Raw genomic sequence first — 14793 nt, 5'->3', positions numbered from 1 at the left:
TTCCAATTGGGCAAATATTGGTGCATCATTATCTTCAACCAATAATTGGTTTGTCACCTCACTAGGATTTTCACTTTAGACCAGTTCTCACGTAGTTCATTGGCTCCTGTAATTGACGTCTCCAACGGGTAGAATGTCAGGTACAAACTTTTATTCTTGCAGGCTCAGTCAGTCAGCACATTGCACGTTAGAAAAACACATTTAATATGAGACCGGCAGCTGGGCCCCGACTAATGCTAACTAAGGCCTAGTAATTAATTTTTAGCAAAATCTTAACATATAACTCTTAACACTAATACAAAACCACACATTAGTGCATCAATAATCAATTTTTAGTCAATTCTGTTCATCATCGTATACGTTGGGGACCACTCCCCCGTGGGCACATTTCACAGGCATATGTTAAAAGCACATTAATACATTTTCTATGCGGCATCATTACTCATTAATTTGCAAACATTTCATGTTAATTTTTTACTATAAAACTACACTCCAACAATCCCTCCTCTGATGACACTTGTCATCACACAAATCCATTCTTTACCAATCCTTTCACTTTTTCATTTCCTTCATCTCAATTTCTTCTTTTTGTTTCGCCTTTTCATATTTTCCTCTGAACATTTTCTCCCTTTTCTTTTCTTCTCTCCTCGCTTTATGTTTTGCCAATTTTTCTTTAATCCTTTCGCAAATTTTGCTCAATAACCATAATCCAAATAAATAAGCCAAAACAATTACTATTCCCTGTATTAATTTTCCCAAAAACCCATGGCAAAGACTACTAAACCAACTTCCCACACGCGCAAATCCCTCTCCAACCTGTTCCCAGACTCCTGGTTCTTTCAGTTCCTTCAAATCTGCACTATCTCTTGTTAGGTTAGTAAGCATATTTCTAATCTCATTACTATTGTCAGGTATATAGGCACAACAGTGACGCTCATTAAGCATCTTACAGACTCTGCCACTTTTCGCTAAAAGAATGTCTAAAGCAAGCCTGTTTTGAAGAGTCATAGCCCTCTCCGCAGCAAGTTCAGTATCCATCAGGAGTATAGCCCCTGTGAAGTTTGTCAGCATGTTATCCACAATAGTACACAACTTTCGAATCTTTATGGAGTTCAAAACAACTCCCACTGAAGGAATTATTGCTCCAAATATGTCTCCTACTACACCAGCAGCAGTTTCTCTCTTTTGTCACTTTCAGAAATTTCTTTAAATGCACTAGTTGATAGATCTTTGGGAAAACTATTCCCAAATAACATGTCCCATACCATCCCTTTGGAAGACGGTAATAAGCACTAAGTCCACAAATGTAATAAACCCCTGGGATCGCTTGATCCATTCCATTTAGCATGAAAGTCCATTTATTCTGAAAAAAAATATATGCTTACACTCACTCGTTCCCACGAACACATTGTCAAGGTATGATTTTAGTCTTGTAATGCAAAGCCTACCTACATGTTTCGCATCTAAAGCTAGCTTCCCTTGTTCCCTAAACCTATTGTTGCTATTACTAAGGAATGACCGTTGCTGCAAGCCCTTTTCTAATTTCCCCTTTAAAACCCTCCTTCTATCCTCAGTGTGCTCTAGAAAGCTCTTTTCTACAGATGTAAGCAAGCATGTCAAATTATTGCGATGCGCATATGAAGTACTAATTGTCATTCTAGGCTCAAAGAATCCCTTAATCAGCTTTATAGCATAATACTTAGCTACACTATTCAAATCATCTATGATATGCACATAAGAGAACACTAAATGGTAGTTAGAGTAAAAATATTGCACTTTTTCCTGGTTATAGAAACACGTTAGTAGCAGACTACAGCTAATCCAATAGGTTAATGGCAAACTGTGGAATGTAACCCCCTCTTGGACTGAAAGAGGAATTTGTGTACACACGTAACAAGCCTTCGTATCCATAGTGTCAACATACTCACTCAGCAAGTGATAGAAAAGGTTAGTAGATAGCTCCCCTTTCGTATTAGTTTTGTCATGCAAATAATTTGTATCTTGCTCAAACCTCTCCGATGGTGTTAGTGTAGCAGTCTCAGAAACTGTAGCATTGTTAGCTTCACTCTCATCCACCAAACGCATTTCCACAAACAAAGCTATAATAAATATCACACACACAACACCCAAAGCAACACCCAAATATTTACAGCGCTTATTCCCCCCAACGTCATCTCCTGACCTAGTCATGATCTGTAAAGAATCAGAAAGTAAAGTACTATAAATGTAAACAACCAATATGAGGATGGTTAGAAACTCTCTTTTTTTCTTCTTCAATAAAGCTAAGCAAAAAGTCTTTCTTCAGCAAGTATTTACAGCTTTGTCATTCACTCCCAGGGTCCTTTGTCAATTCATCTTCAATTGTCAATCAATTTTCAAAAGTCAATTCAGGTTAACAGTGTCACATCCGGTAATTTATCAGTCTCTTTTCTCAGGTTTCCCTTTATTCAATTTCAGCTTAACACAGTCTCTTTTATTTGTAGCTAACTTCAGGTACCATAATATTGACCTGGAACTTCACGATCAAAACAGAAAGCCAGGAACTCTTGTTGGCACTCGGCTGAAGTCGCATAAGCCCATTGAGAACCTGCGTATCTTCTGTTTGCTATTCTCTTTCTTTTCAACTTGCGGTCACCCTGCAACTCTCCTTCACTCAGATTTTCTTTCCTTATGGCATCGACCTCTTCCTCTATTGTTTCATTAATGACCACTTTCCCTTTTGCAGCTTGTGACCCTGGCCACTTATCTCCTCTCAGTGTCCTTTTACTGTTCGGCTTTTCAGGTTGCTGATCAATGCCATCGTCTTGTGCTATGGTGTTTTCTCTTGCTGGACCTGCAAGTGGCTCAGGAGGAGTCTGAACACTTTGACTGTCTTCTGGCTCAACCCCTTCACCTTCTGGGTCTGTCAGGGGCTCGACTTCAACCCTGTATCTGTCTGCTTCTGGGAGAACCTCTCTTTAGGTCGGTCCTCCTGGTGCCTCATTTGAGATAGGCTCACCGTCACGCTTCTGGATCTCGTTTGCTGTTTGAGTGACCAAGCCGTCCTCAACGGGCTCTCCTCTAGTCTCAGTTCCCCTTTGATTACTCTCCGGCCCTGAGACTTCCTTTTCTGTAGCTGTTATTTTCGACAACTCAAGTTCCTCATCAGTTGGACACGTCACCTTCTTTGTGTGACTGGCATGGATCCAGTTTGGGATTCCCGCACATTTCGCAGCAGTAGTAGTTGTCAGTATCATTTGATACGGCCCCTTCCAACGTGGCTCCAAACACGATTTCCTCACGTGTTTCTTGACAACAACCCAGTCACCAGCTTTCAGATTGTGACCTGGATCATTAATCAGTGGCAATGTGGTTGCTTCCACCTGGTGAGAGAAAGAGCGGACCACTTCAGCCAGTCCCTTGCAGTAGTCCAACACCATATCATCCGTGATATTCACAAGAGCATTTGCAGGCACTGCGGGCAATCGCATAGCTCGGACCATGGGCATTTCATGAGGAGACAGTCTTGTTTTCTTGTTGGGTGTATTTCTCATTGACATTAGCACTAAGGGTAATGCATCTGGCCATTTCAAATTTGTAGCTGTGCACATTTTCGCCATTCTCGACTTCAAGGTACCATTCATCTGTTCCACCAATCCTGAGGCTTCAGGACGGTAGCTACAATGCAACTTCTGTTCAGTGTTCAATGCTGCACACAAGAGCTTAACCACCTCATTGTTGAAGTGACTTCCTCTATCTGATTCTAAAGAGATCGGGAACCCGAAACGTGGTATCAATTCCCTAAGCAGCAACTTTGCTACTGTGAGACTGTCATTCCTACATGTAGGGTAAGCTTCAATCCAATGACTAAAGATACACACAATCACCAACATGTATCTCAGACCTCCACACACAGGCATCTCAATAAAATCCAACTACATTCTGCTAAATAGACCTCCTACTCTCCCAATGTGGCTCAAATTCACCACGGTCCCTTTCCCTGCATTCATCTGCTGACGGATGATGCACCTGTGACAGATTATTTCTGCAACTTGTCTGAATTTTGGATTGAACCAATCAATTTTGAACAACCTGATCATGGCGTCTCTCCCAATATGTGCTTGACCATGGTAAAACCTTACAAACTGTGACAGGAGACTGTTAGGCAAAACTATTTTCCCCTCATCTGAAACCCACAAATCATCAGGTCTTTGTACACATTGCATTTTAAGCCAAGAACGTTTCTCTTCTCTGCTGGCACGTCCCTGCAACAATTTTAACTCTTCCATTGTGTCAACCACCCTCAATGCATAAGCTGTGCATGTCTCATTTAAGTGTCAGGTAACAATTCCCACTGATCTTTGAACGATATACAATTCAATGCACAAAACCTTGTGACTTGATCTGCATATCCATTCCCCATTGACACAACGTCTTGTGATTTCACATGAGTGCTGCATTTCACCACAGCAATTTCAAGAGGTAACTGAATCGCGTGCAACAATTCCTTAATTCTTTCACCATTTTTCACTGGAGAACCAGAAGAGGTCATGAAATCCCTCTGTGACCATAGCTGGCCAAAATCATGGACAATTCCATATCGTATCTGCTGTCAATATAGATAGTGACTTTCAATTTGTCAGCGGCATGGCATGCCCTAGTAAGTGCAACCAATTCAGCCACTTGAGCAGAGTACACTCTTTCGAGCCAAGATGCTTCCAGAATACCAGTGATTGTGCACACAGCGTATCTGGCTCTCAGTACTCCTACTGAGTCTCTCAGGCATGAACCATCAACAAAGATATTGTAATCATTGTCTTCCAATTGGGTATCTTTAATGTCAGGTCTCGGTTTGGTGCACAGTTCTGTTACCTCAAGACAATCATGTTCTACTTCCTCAGCATCGTCTACATCTGTATTTTCATTAGGAAGCAAAGTTGCCGGGTTTAATGCGTTTTAATGACACATTAGGTGACCCCAATATAATCATTTCATATTTGGTCAGATGGGCATTTGTCATATGCTGCGTCTTTGTTCGGGTGAGTAGTATTTCGACTGATTGTGGGACCATTACTGTTAAGGGATGTCCCATCACTATACTTTCACATTGAGTAAGGCTTTGACCAACTGCTGCAACTGCACGCAGACAACCCGGTAAGGCTGTGGCAACTTTGTCCAAAGTAGCTGAAAAATATGCTACTGGGCAGTTTGCACCTCCATGGACCTGTGTCAGGACAGACAAAGAACAAGCATTGCATTCATGACAAAACAGGACAAAAGGCTTTGTGTAGTCAGGCATACCCAAAGCTGGAGCCCTGCACATACATTCCCTCAGCTCAATGAATGCCCTCATCTCTTTCTCCGACATAGTTAGGGTATTCGGGCTATCCTTAACCTCCTTGACGGTCAACCTCACCAAAGGCTTAGAGATAATTGAGAAGTTGGGAATCCACTGGCGACAGTAGCCCACCATTCCCAGAAACATCCTAACGTCTCTCTTGGATGTCGGGGGATCCATCTGCAATATTGCTGTCACTCTTTCCTTGGATATTCTCCTTAACCCCTTCTCAATCAGATAGCCTAAGTACTTCACCTCTTTCTGACAGTACTGCAGCTTCTTTGGGGACACTTTATGCCCGTTCTTTCCGAAGTGATTCAGTAGGGCAATAGTATCATACCTGCAGTCATCTTTTGTTTTGGACGCAATCAACAAATCATCAATGTACTGCACTAGATTCAAATTAAAAGGCAATTCCAATAACGCCAAATCCTTCTTCAATATCTGATTGAAGATGGAAGGCAATTCTGAAAACCCTTGAGGAATTCGAGACCAACTGTAAACCTTGTCCAAGAATTTGAAACTGAAGAGAAATTGTCAATCCTCATGAAGAGGTACAGAGAAGAACGCTTGAGACAAGTCCACGACTGTGAACCACTCTGCATCATATGGAACCTGGAACATGATCACGGCTGGATTTGGCCCTATGGGGCAGCATTTTACCACTATCTCATTAATTTTCCTCAGATCTTGGACAATTCAAACTTTCCCACAAGGCTTTCTCAATCCCATTATTGGTGAATTACATGGGCTGCTCATCACTTCTTTTAGGACCCCTTGCTTCACAAAGTCTGCAATTATGTGCATATAAGGACATCTTGTGCCATGTGGTACCAGGGGAAGCACGGCATTTGGCTTCACATTTACTTTGACTGGTTCTACTCCTTTTATCAGTCCCACTTCCTTTCCTGTCAAATCCCACACCTTCTCTGTGACTGTTCCCTGTAATTCAGTTGGCAAATCAGTCACTGTGAACATCGGAAAAAACCTTATCAAAGGGTACTCCTCATCTGTGGTCTCCGTCTCTGGCTCTGAGATCTGACCATCTTCCCCTTCGTCATCACTGTTGGTCTGCACCTCAATTCCTTCATTGGAACAGGTGATCGAACACCTCGTCTTACACAGCAAGTCTCTCCCCAGTAAGGACACAGGACTTGAATCACAGACTACAAGCCTGTGCAATCCCTGAAAGGTACCAATCTCACCCTGAACCGGATCTGTAATTGGATTAGTCAGGAGCTGATTTGCTACTCCTACCACCTTTATAGTGCATCCTGAAAGCGGCAATTTCGGAACCTCTGCGCTTCTGACTGTAGAGCGTGTAGCTCCTGTGTCAACCAGGAATGAAACCTTGTGACCCATCACCTTCCCCTGCACATAAGGTCCTCTCTGATCTACTTCTAAGGACGCTGCGAACCTGCACTCATCAGTAACATTTTTATTATTCCTGTGTCTGGTACAGCTTTCGCCTGCTGCTGTTCCAAGAAGTCACTTTTCCTCTTATCTCTCTTCTTCGCCCATCTGCCTTCCCACTTCTCTAATGCTCCCCAAACCTGAACACTCTGTAGTATCTCTTTAAGATGTGCCTTCATCCCAGTAGACCTCATGTGATCAAAATCTTTAGGTTCGAAGTCTAACCTGTAACTCCTCTTCAGATGCTTAGTATTGTCCAAGTCTATGCCATATTTGTCTGCCAAATTTGTTAACCTCTGGTGCACCTTACTCACTTCTTTGGTTATCTTAGGGCACAAATATCTTTATTCTGCTTCAGAGTATGACTCTAATCTGTTCACTCCCATGCTCCATTCAACTAGCTCGGCTGCTTCCACACCCAACCTCACAAAATTCAGTTATTCCTCTCTTTCTGACCGCTCTGCTGTCGCAGGAGTAGTCTGTGGAGTGTTAAGATTGTCTAACCATTCATTCAATTGTTGTGCTGTCAAACCTTGCAATGAGATATTTCCAGCTTGCACCATCAGAGTTTGTAACGTATTTGCACTCAGTACCTGTGGAGTCAGTAGGCCCAAGCCTGCTTGCCTCATTGTTTCTAACGGAACCCCAATCGGACTGAAGTCAAACAAGGATCTAGACCTCTCCGCTGTCTGTTCTCCTGGTGTCATCCCTTGGGAGCTTCCTGTGAACCCTCCTCTTATCACCTCTTGAGTCATTACTCCTTGATCACCCACACTAGGCTTCGCCTGCGAATACAGCAGTAACGGCGGACCAACAGTAATTGGCAAAGATATAGCAGCTGGTGCCTGTCCATTTCCCAATCCCGGTGGAGCATTGACTCCCATAGCTTGATTCATTATAGGTGCTGTAACCGACTGCGGTTGTCTGACCGAAGTATAATTCAGAACCACTTGTTGCTGCAGCTGAGGCAGCAAATGTGGAGTTGGCTCAATCTGCACTAACTTTGATCTCGTGTATGCTGGATCAGGCGGCACCATCAAATTCGTAGTCGTCTCTAATACTGGGACATCAGGGTAGAGCCTCTGAACTGGTGGTGGCTGCAACTGTATCTGCGTTTCAGGTGCAGTGGATACACTAGCACCATTTTGTATCGGAGCTGATGTGGTAACATTATTTGCCTCTACTGTATTCGTGGTCCCCTGATTCTGTGTCGAACTTACAGGACCTGCACTAGTACTCGGTCTATTGCCATTTATGGCATATGGTGGTTGTCGATCATGTAACTACTGATAGAGAAACTCATCATCATCTGAATCATCTGCATCTACCCAAGACTTCTGAGTCTCCCTTTACTTACTAGAGCCCTTGTCTGTTTTACAAGTGGCCTTCTTCCCTGTGTTTCGGCCTCTTGAGTTTTTGCCGGAAACATCCTAACTCTGTCTATTATTTCCCTTCTCCACATCCTGGTCTCACTATCCCATCTAGCCTCCGCTAGAGTCTTTTCTGCTTTCCTCATTCTCCTCTCAAATTTCTTTTGCCTCTGTCGTATGGCCATTAATTCCCAAATCGCTAACGCCTCAAACTGAGCTGGTCTCGGAGGCGGCTTTTGCTCATTTAACGCTTTCCGCAAATTTTCCAGAACCCCTATGTTAAATGTTCCATTCTCTGGAAACGCCAAACACCCATCTTTCTCTGTTAATTTGCACCATTGCTTTAGACAAAGACATGGCGTGACTCCCTTCTCCTCTATTACGACGTAAGCCGGAGTATCCTCTGGCGGTGTAGGCTCCCCCACACTCGCTGTAATGTACACATCTCCCCTCAAAGCGCGTACATCACCAACAACCATGTGGACAATTGTTTAGCACAAAGCGCCACACTCACATGAAATTCGCTGACTTCCCTACTCTCATTCTGCGGAGTATGCCCACTCCTACTAAAACATTACCTGGCCTAAATTCTCACAAACCTTCTCAATTCACCTGTGATATGCATAAGCTGAGCAAGCGCAAATTCTACATCACGCATACCTATCACTAGAACGCCGAGAACATACCCAACTCACTTCGACAAGCTCCGAGATTCCGGGAAAGTCATTTGGGACTCAGGGGCACATCATCTCTCCAATTTTAATTTTTCTAAAAACAATTCTAAAACAATGATCCCTCGTACTAGGGCCCCAAAGGGCCTAAGCCGTCCTCTGCTACCAGAACTGATAACGCATCTCGACCTAGGTAATTTACTTAATCTGGGACTCGTTTTAGGCCAATTAATCTTTTGACCCTGATTGGAGACACCTTAAGACGAGATAACTAGTCAACATATCAATCAATACATCGATGACCTCATCAATATTCACAATGGCAAATCAATCAAATTAGTTAGTGATATTAAGGAAAAACAAGACACCCCATGACCTTTCAGCCATGAATAACCACACAAAATGAAGTAAGATTTACGATATTTTATTCCCTATTGATTACACTCTACTAGCAAGTTTATTAGTCTCAATACCAGAAAACACATCAGCACTGTCACAATATGGCAACTCGAATAAGATTTCATCAAAGCAAAAATTATAAACATTAGAACAAAGCACGACGTGAACATGGATTAACTTTAGCAGAGTATCATTAGCGCATTATTCAACAAAGCATCGATTCAGTCATTTGTCTATTTGCGTCCGTTTAGTGAACCCCTTAACTAGCCTCGAATTAGCATTGGCATGTTGGGCTTCATGCAAAACAATTTAGCAACACAAATTTAGAAAACATCTGTCTATGGGCTCTATCAAAAGAAAGCTGTTGGTACCTAGAAAGAAAAGGCAAACAGACAATTACAATTTCATTATCATATAGTTACCCTCCGTAATGGGTCAGCTTACAGAGTCAGTCTTCGTCCTCAGGACATCAGTTGATTTGCCATCACCCAGGAAACGCAGCAAATTTCAGCGAAACAGGTAATAAGGGACACTTCCCTCATAAGGAGGTAAAGTATGAATCGGGCAAGACAAGGGTAAGGATAGTTTGAAGAGTCAACCAGCAAAGTCTTTAGGCAGAGTGACAAAGTGGCTAGGTAACAGCGAAGCATGGCACGCAATAGCTAGGCATGAAATGGCATGTAATGGCTGATTTCTCCTTGTGACACAGGGTTATATTAATCTTGTTGTACAGTCTCCTAATTTCCAATTGGGCAAATATTGGTGCATCATTATCTTCAACCAATAATTGGATTGTCACCTCACTAGGATTTTCACTTTAGACCAGTTCTCACGTAGTTCACTGGCTCCTGTTATTGACGTCTCCAACAGGTAGAATGTCAGATACAAACTTTTATTCTTGCAGGCTCAGTCAGTAGTCCAATTGCCTTTACCAGTTCAGGCGACCCTGTACCAGTTGCAAGTTTACACTGTTGCATTCAGCAAGAATGTCTCCTTGAGCAAGTCGAGTCTCATGAGAAAGAAATTACTACGGTTACACACATCTTCTAGCTTCTGGAAAAGTAGGGCTACATGTCCTTCAACAAGTCAGCACATTGCACGTTAGAAAAACACATTTAATATGAGACCGGCAGCTAGGCCCCAACTCATGCTAACTAAGGCCTCGTCATTAATTTTAGCAAAATCCTAAAATATAACTCTTAACACTAATACAAAACCAAACATTAGTGCATCAAGAATCCATTTTTAGTCAATTCCGTTCATCATCGTATACATTGATGGCCACTCCCCCGTGGGCACATTTCACACGCGTATATCAAAAGCACGTTAATACATTTTCTATGCGGCATCATTACTCATTAATTTGCAAACATTTCATGTTAATTTTTTACTATAAAACTACACTCCAACAGATTTCTTATGGATCCTGGCAAAGACCAACTGGAATAATGAATACCTATTGGCAACCACTGATGTAGTATCTCTATACAGAGTCATTAGGTATGTGAATATTTTTTAAAACAAAGGAACATTAAAGAACTGCAACATTCCCTAATCCTGCTTTCTATGATAGAATTATGCTTGAAAAATAATATCTTTATGTTTAATCATGACATTTTCCATCAGATGTGTGGCACAGCAATGGGCATTTCTCTATCTGCAAATTATGCCAACTTGGTAATAGGTTGGCGGGAGAGAGAAATATCAAGAGGTCCAGCAAATGAAATTTATCTTGAAAAGATTATTTTATGGGTAAGATATATAGATGATCTGCTCATAATATAGCATGGAACAGATGAGTACATGGCTTACTTTACCATCTTGAATTCCAATGATTTAGGATTACAATTTACATGTGAGGTAAACCGTGAAAGATTAACACTTTTGGACCTCACAGTATATATTCAAAAGGACCAGATAGAAATCACACTATACCGGAAAGAGACATCTGCAAACAGTAGCCTGCATGGAGAAACTTTTCATCCAAAAGCACTATTAACCAGCATACAATTGGTGAGCTTATAAGAATGAGGAGAAATTGCTTGAATAATGAAGAGGCCTTTAAAAATGTTTAAGACACTGTACATAGATTCAAAATGAGAGGATACAAACACAGTACTTTAAATAAAGGCATGGAAAGGATAATGGATGTTATACGTAATGATGTGTTAATTCCGAAGCAGAAGCGGAGGAGCAATGAGGAGGATGAACCCTTGAGACTAATCATGAATTATAGCAAAGAATGTGGGATCAGAAGAAGAATTTTGAAAAAACATTGGGATTTGATCCTGAATGATCCAGATATTGGCCCCAAGGTGGGAAAGAAACCAACATATTGAAAGGTACCTTCTATAAAAGATAAGATAGTCAGGAGCCATTTTTTTAAACCACCAATTAATTGGCTGACAGAACAACAGAACAACAGATGGGTTTTGTCAAATGTAACAACTGTAAAGCGTGCAAAATTGGACAAACTTCTAAAACATTTTTGGCAGAGAATAATACTGAGGTTTACATCAAACACAGAATAAAATGTGAAACTAAATTCAGGGTGTATGTTATTGAATGTTATTGTGGTCTTAAATACATAGGAAGTACCCTTTGCATGCTTAGAAAGAGAATTCTTGAACATATGAGAGCGATTGTACACAGGGATCAAACTTATGCAGCAGCTAAACATCTACAAACACATGGGACAAATGGTTGGAGATATTCTGATATTGACCTTGTTATATATCATGAAAGAGGAGGAGACAGAACAAGGAGATTGCATCAACTTGAATCAAAATACATTATTCAACTTCGGACTAAGACTCCTTTTGGGTTAAATTACGATGAGGAACTGCATGTCCACTCTTATTATTAATTTTACATCATAACCTTAGATAGTATTTGGATATGAGAACCGTGTGATATGAATTATAAAAGCTAGCATTCTATATGATAGCTTTATTGCATGATAATTGAGTGATTAAGTACTATGCAATTTGAGTTAGAGAATGTAGGCTCAGTCATGTCGATAAAATTACTTTAGCAACTAATGCATAGATCAGTAGAGGTTTGCTAATCTTGAAAACATATGTTATATAACTTTGATTGCTTTTTGATGTTGACCGTTCCATATTGATAATATTCGTAGACAATACTGACTTCTTCTTTGTAGTTTGGATTTTTAATGGTACATGATATGTGCTGGGTAGGTAATTTTGCCTGAATGTAAAGAATTAATGATATTTACGCTTCAAGGTGCTTTCCATCTGTTTCTTGATCAATGGGGTTGAGTCCAGAGACAATGGTAGTAATCTTACACATCATTCCTGATACTAATTAATCTAATATTTTTAAATTTCATTTCATTTGATTGGTATTGAGTGTTTGGTAACACTCCTGCATTGCAGAAATGAATTCCACTGGAAGGGCTTCAGTTTTTTCATTAGGTCATCACTCCGTGGAAGTTTGTCTAAAGCTTCTTGCATTTCATTAGGGATGCATCCATTCCTTGTAGAAAAGAGTATATTTCTTCTATTGTTTCTGGAAGTGACTTTCAAACCTTTAAACAGGCAATACCCTCCTTGATTTCACAATGCAACGTGAGAGGGCCATATTTCAAAATCTCATTACTTTTTTGTTGATTTTTGTGTATGCGATTTTTCAAAAGCAATATATTCCACATCTTACTCCTGGGGGGGTTCTGTGCTCTTGAGCCATTAAATGATAGAGCAGGTATGTGTGGATGAGAAGTTACTACTCCTTCCTTTAGAAACAAAAATGTGCTATTTATTGTAAGTGAACACCATATATTTACAATTAGAAAAGTATACTTAAAAAGATACTACAATCAATTTCAAAATTAAATTATATTATATTTTCAACTTTCAAAGCTTATTGTTCTATGTTGAATTTGATCAAAAGACATACAATGAATTTACATGATCAATAAGCTAGAATACAATTACATTAGTAAAGAAGATTATCCACACACATGAAGTTTGCTTAAATCACTATTGGACTGAAGAATGACAACATAATAGTGGAATCACTTTGTAATTGTGTGTTTTTTAACACCTATCCAAATACTAAAGTTGTTGAAAACCCCAAAAATTGTACTAGTAGAGGAAAAGTAAATGTTTGCAGGCATACTTAATACATTTAATCAATGCAAACTCAAAGAAAATCTTATTATCAATACACTTTTGCATGTGGGCCTGGTATGTAATTTTAAAAGGAGTATGCAGCCACCAAGAACTCATAAGCAAACCACCATATTAAACATGCAATCATTATGAAGTGTGATGCTCACTCAAGGTAATGATTGACATAACCTGACTCCGATTGCTATCCAGAAAATGTAAATGAAGTTGAATAATGTTTTGATAACAACACAATGTTGAGTTGCTGAAATGAATGATAAAATCTATTGTGAGATACATTTTAAATATAAAAGTAAACAAATTACTACCTTAAAATGTTTTTTTTTTAAAGTTTGTACTTAATGTGGGTTATTGACATGTGTAACTGTTATTTGTAGTGGTTGAATCAGGACCTATAACTTTGAAGAGCAAGATACCCTTATCAAGGGGGATAAAGGTATTGGAGCAAGACTTTTAAGATACTTCTATATGTGTTTATATAATGTAACATCTTCAATTAGAAGATCAAATTAATAAGCAGAATGTCTAAGTTTTTCAGAATGTGATATTTCAGCTCTAAAGAAGTGATTATTTATAAAGCACATGTTGGCTGTGATCCATTTCTCTATGTGAAGAAGCCTGGTTGTCATATTATTTTGTATGAAGAATCACGTCAAATTGGACATCCATCTGTAACAATGAAAATACATTTCTTGAATCGAACATTCATCTGTGACAATAAAAATACATTTCTATGAAATAGTCACAGCTTAAGGACTATTTACTGGTATCTGACAATCAGTTATATCTTGCTGTTGACCAACAAATATACCTAGTGAACAACATTAAACTGACATATTTTATGCAGCACTCCCACTTTAATTTTGCTCCAGTGGGTATGACATTTACAATTGAGATTTGTTAAAGAAAAGAAATTGCAACTCGTTATCACCATTTTCTGTGTAACTTCCCACTGGAAATGTAGATGGCTAGTTACATTTAGAAGCAAGTTAAATTTATGTTGCCATAATTCATCAAACTACCCATCAAAAATAATATCAGGATTACAAAAGCTATGACATTAATCACAAGAGATAAACCAAAAACTAGAAAATGTTTTAACTCAGCATGAGATTGTGTACATTGTGTCTCCTTTCAATGAATGTAAATTAAGAGGGGAGCATCATATATTTAATAATGGAATACACATTTATATTATTTCATTGATTACACAAGCTATGGTTGCCGGTCTGTTAGACACACTAATCTCAAAATCCTTCCATACCTTTATAATTTTGGTAATAGACAGTTACACTATTGATGGTGTCACCCAGAATTCTTAAACATGGTTGGAATATAAACAAATTAGTGAATTATGTTTTGGATACTTTCTATTTGAAGCATGCAATGAAGCAGTCATTACGTAATGCCTTATCAAGTTCAAATTGTTAATCTCCCATATTTTAACATTTGCTCCCATAAACTGAAACTCA

This window comes from Pleurodeles waltl, chromosome 1_2 (genome assembly GCF_031143425.1).
Source record: "Pleurodeles waltl isolate 20211129_DDA chromosome 1_2, aPleWal1.hap1.20221129, whole genome shotgun sequence".
Taxonomy (NCBI): Eukaryota; Metazoa; Chordata; class Amphibia; order Caudata; family Salamandridae; genus Pleurodeles; species Pleurodeles waltl.
Note: the sequence above shows the minus strand (reverse complement) of the source record.